Raw genomic sequence first — 5,616 nt, forward strand, 5'->3', positions numbered from 1 at the left:
CTTAATTTGTCATCAATCATGTCCTGTCACTGATAAATCCTTATAAAGGAAAACTTGAATCTTTAAACACAATTGATGTCCTGACTCCAGTTGCAAACTTCATTTCCCATCTCAGTTCAACCATTTGGAATTTCTGTGGTTAGTATGGTGACTAAGCTGAGAAACTACAATTGCTGCTTTGATAATGATTCAATCTCATTTTGCTTACATAAAACAAAAATTCTCACCCCATAGCAAACTTAAGGGAAGAAAGGCAAGTTAGGAGAAACATTAGACATTAGAAAAAGGCTTTGCATGTTATTGCTGAGATAAAGATAAAATAACTCTTTGGCTTGGTTACAATACAGGAGTCATTTCCTTATGGTCTCTGAACTCTAACTTCTTAAATATCTTTAATGTTGATTAGCAAAAGATATTATTAGTAGGTAAGATGCACAGAGCCACATTGTATTTTTGACTTCTGTTGTTGTATTTTTCTAAGCCCAAGAGAGAAAACTGAAACTTTATTTTAGATTTTAGAATGAATCTTTGATACCTGTTCATCCATTATGGAGACAGTCAACTTTGTATTCAACATCAAACTAAATAATTTTTATTTCGCTATCGCCTCTTGGAGTGATTGTTTTCTTTTGCAAATTGCATCTCCAATCAGCTTATTTCATTAATGTTAAAATTTTGTTTGGGTGAATTTAGTTTTTCATATATTTTGGGGAGAAACATTACTAAGAGGGGTATATACATTTGTTTTCAAACCTGTAGTTTTATATATTTAGCAAAATTGCTTCCAATTACATGTGTATTGCAGGTAGAGCTGCTTGCACTATTCTGTTAATTCTGTTGTAGGTATGTTTAACGTGTTCTTTGTTCCTCATATTTTGCAAAAGATTGAGTCTAAAGGTGGCAATCAAGAATGATTATACCACCAGGAATTGAAAAACTCTTCTCCACCTTTGTGAATGAAGTCTGGAGTGACACCAGTCTTGTTTGAAGAGCTTACGGTGTGGTGCCGGAGAATTAGTTTTTGATTATAAACCTCCTTCCCTTTCTTAATCAGATAAACTGTCTGGCCTGAAACACAAGTCTTTTATTTTCACAGACAGCTCTGTTTTCTTCTCCCAAGAGGTTTTATACAGCATAAGGACATATTTCAATCAAAGAGGAGAGCATATTCAATTTGTATAATTTCATTCACCTTATAACAGTTGTGGGAGAGGAAACTATATATAACTATATAAATAGTTATATAAATTTATTTTGGGAATATCTGAGGTGAGAAAATTATTTGCATCTTACTAATTTGTTCAAGTATAACTAGACTATTTTATTTTTAAAAAGGTGTTTGTTTTGCCAGTTTTTCAGTGGAGAGTCTAAGTATAACTGGTTAACAAAGTCTCAAAATATTCCTTTGCCGTATCATTATTCATTAAGCTTATAATTATAAGCTTAATTATAATGGTACAGACAGAACTCTTATTTTGCAATAATAATTACATAGGTTATATTTAATTTTTTTACTTGACGTTTGTAATTTTTTGACTTTTTTATGTTTCTCTATGGCTGAATAGCTAAAAGATACTCTAATGCCATGACATAATTATTATTTTTTTAAACCAACTGTTCACCAAGCGTTTGGCAACAAAATTGCTGTTTTTCTCCCCTTTCTCTCCCTCTCTTCCTTTCTTCTTTAATTTGTAAAGCTTCTATAGATAGCTAGCCTATAAATAAGAGTATTTTCTTTGATATTATCGTAATACATAGTTTCATGATTGTATTAGTCTGTTTTCGTGCTGCTGATAAAGACATACCTGAGACTGAGCATGTTACAAAAGAAGTTTAATGGACTCACAGTTCCACATGGCTGGGGAGGCCTCACAATCATGGTAGAAGGTGAAAGGCACGTCTCACATGGCAGCAGACAAGAGAAGAATGAGAACCAAGTGAAAGGGGTATCCCCTTATAAAACCATCAGATCTCATGAAATTATTCACTACCATGAGAACAGTGTGGGGGAAACCACCCCCATGATGCAATTATCTCCCACCAGGTCCCTCCCACAACATGAGGGAGTTATGGGAGCCGCAATTCATTGAGATTTGGGTGGGGACACAGCCAAACCATATAAATGACTCTTCTTACATGTTTTGTAAATGCCTTATTAACAGATTAGCCAATTTATTACATTTACTTACAAACAATTATTTTCTTGTGTATGAAATATGTTTATGATATATGTAAAAATGGAGACTTGAAGAAGACAATGAGGCAACCTCTAGTGTGATGGGCACTTCTGTGGGGCTTCAGTGGTCTCCACCTGGCATTCACAGTTTTATAGACTCCCCTCCCGTTGAGTAACTTGCTTCTAACCAATAGAATATGGTAATATTGAAGGGATGCTACTTTTGCAATTAAGGAATGAAAGACTGTGACTTCTGTCTTGCTAGTGACACTCTCTCTTGTTGGCTTTGATAAAGCAAGTTGTACGTTAAGGAGGCCCATATAGGAAGGAACTGAGAGTAGCTTCTGACAACAGCCAGCAAAGAACCCTCAGTCCAGAATCCTCAAGGAAATGAGTCCTGACAACACTCATGTAAGTGAGCTTGAAAGTGGATTTATCCTCAGTTGAGCCTTTGGAGGAGACTTCAGCCCTGGTCAATAACTTGATCCTTGTGAGGAAACTCTGAAATAGAGGTACCAGCTAAGCTGTGCCTGGATTCTTGGCTCACGAAAACAGTAAGAAAATACATGTGTATTGTTTTAAGATGCTAAGTTTTAAGGGCAATTTGTCACACAGCAATAGAAACTGATAAAATTGTTGATATTTCATTGTTTCTTTTCAAGTCTTTTTCCTAAGGAATAAACATACGCATTTTAAAAGGGGGGTAGTGAAAACACAATTTTGCTTTCTGATCTTTTCCATCCATTTCTATGATGCTAAATAACCCTTCAAAATCAGATTTTTTTTTTTTTTTTTTTTAGAGACAGGGTCTTGCTCTGTCACCTAGGCTGCTGGAGTGCAGTGGCATGATCATAACTCACTGTAAGGCTCATATTGCTGATCTATGATTTTTATTTAGCATTTTAATCTAAAACCTAATTACTTAGATTAAAAACATTTTAGAGGATGATAAATCATATTCCCAAATTCCATTCTGGGAAGATTGCACTAATTTCTTCTTCCTACTGGAGATGTGCAAGACCCATTCCCTTATCCCATAATGGTCAATGGTGCTATTATAATTATTTTTCTTATTTTACAACTTAATAGGTAAAGAATTTTATTTATTTTAACTTGCATTTTTGATTTCTAACAAATTTGATCAAATTTTTATAATCTGGTTGGCTGTTTACTTGGATATTCTATTGTTAGTGAAATTCTGAGCTGATATTTTCATCTTTTTTATTGTATTTATCTTTTTAAATTGTTAAATTGTTTCTAAGAGCGATTCTCTTTTAAAATCATTTTATTAGATTTTTATTAGAGAGTATACAGTTTTTAAAAATAATGTATTGTGCTTTGAAAATCATTGTGTTTTAAAATTACATTTACTTTGACCTTGATTTTTGAACAAAGGGAACCAACATATTTGATTTTTTTTTTTTGTTTATTTTTTTGAGACAAGAGTCCCGCTCTGTCACCAGGCTGGACTGCAGTGGCGCAAGCTCGGCTCACCGCAACTTCTGCCTCCTGTGTTCAAGCAATTCTCCTGCATCAGCCTCCCTAGTTGCTAGGACTATAGGCATGTGCCACCATGCCCGGCTAATTTTTGTATTTTTAGTAAAGATGAGGTTTTACCACGTTGGCCAGGATGGTCTCAATCTCTAGACCTTGTGATCCACCCGCCTTGGCCTCCCAAAGTGCTGGGATTACAGGTATGAGCCACCATGCCTGGCTATATTTGCTTTTTTTTGAGTGAAGTCTCACTCTGTCACCCAGGCTGGAGTGCAGTGGTGTGATCTTGGCTGGCTGCAACTTCCATCTCCTGGGTTCAAGTGATTCTCCTGCCTCAGCCTCCGGAGTGGCTGGGACTACAGGTGCATGCCACTACACCCAACTAATTTTTGTATTGTTAGTAGAGATGGAGTTTCACCATATTGACCAGGCTGGTCTCAAACTCCTGACCTTGAGATCCGCTGGCCTTGGCCTCCCAAAGTGCCAGGATTAGAGGCGTGAGCCACCACGCCGGGCCAATATATTTACTTTTTTAAATCAGCTTCTTTCTCTCTCACACACACACATGTGAACAAACACACAGACATACACACATACATACATTCATTGTTGACATTCCATCTACTAAAAATATAATGTCAAACAGTGTTTATTAAATATGGATCATAGGTATGGTGCTTTTTATTTATGTTAGCATCATAATGTATATCCCACTTGATATTTACAACAACCCTGTCTAGGTAGGCATAGGAGGTTTTATTATTCTACTTTATCAAATTAAATGCAGCTCAGAAAATGTACATAGTTGACCCGAAGTTATCAAGCTTAGTAATTGGTGGAGGTGAAGACCAATTTGGGTTTTCTGACTTTATATCCAACACTTTTTTCTTCATGATTTTTCTTCATATCCTATGTCTGGTATTATTCCAGGTATTGAAGGTTGTAGACAAACAAGGGCGGGATGCCTATATTTATAATGTGCTATGTGCATTAACTCATTTAATTCTTACAATTCTGTAAGGTAATTATTTCCTAATTTTTATAAAAAATGAATACAAGTCTCAAAGATTTATTTGCTCAAGGTTATAAAAGCAATAGAGTGTTTTGTCTGGTTCTTAGGCAGATGGTATTAAGCCTGTGGTCTTCTCTTCTACCATTTAGAAATGGGTTAGCATATGGAACTGGTGGAATTTAATTATAGAGCCATTTTCTCTTAATACTTCTATTTTCCCACAGTCTCTGCACTTTCTTTTCAGGACTCTTCCACCAGTACAGGAGTTTTTACTGGGGCTGAATTTTTCCCTTGGTCGACATCTACTCTCTGGCTGGGGTTTATGTCAGGCATTGCCTCTTCCAGGAAGCCTGGGCTATCTTGAACTTTCTTTGTCCCTGTTCAGACACTATGCATAACTCCATCATGGCACTCATCTCATTGTATTTTCTTTATCCGTTTAAGTATCTGCTTAGGCACCTTAGACAGGATTTCTAGAGGTCTTGGAGGACTGCTTATGATTCATTTCCAATTCTTTGCCTAGGATAGTGCCTAGCTCATTGCTGGTATTCAATAAATGTTAAATGAGTGAGTCAAGGGATGGATGGATGGATTGATGGGATGCTTTAGCTGGGGGATTGCAGCTGGCTCATCAGCTGTTCTGTAAAGCATAGGAATCTGGGCTGCTTCCGATGTACCTATTTTTGATATTCACTTGTAAGAGAATTCCATAAGAAAGAGTCAGAAGAAAAGTTCATTTCAGTCTCTCCCTCCTTTACTGTAGGGTGTCTATTTGAAGCATTTAAAATAAAGTCCAAAAGAGCAAGATAAAACAACTTAAATGTGACATTTTAGACTAAACATCTATTCCAATTGTTTACAATATTTGTAGAACAGAGAGCTAGAGGGTGTGTGTGTGTGTCTTCACATTTTTGTATTTCATGCAGATAGTAAA

This window comes from Macaca nemestrina, chromosome 8 (genome assembly GCF_043159975.1).
Source record: "Macaca nemestrina isolate mMacNem1 chromosome 8, mMacNem.hap1, whole genome shotgun sequence".
Taxonomy (NCBI): Eukaryota; Metazoa; Chordata; class Mammalia; order Primates; family Cercopithecidae; genus Macaca; species Macaca nemestrina.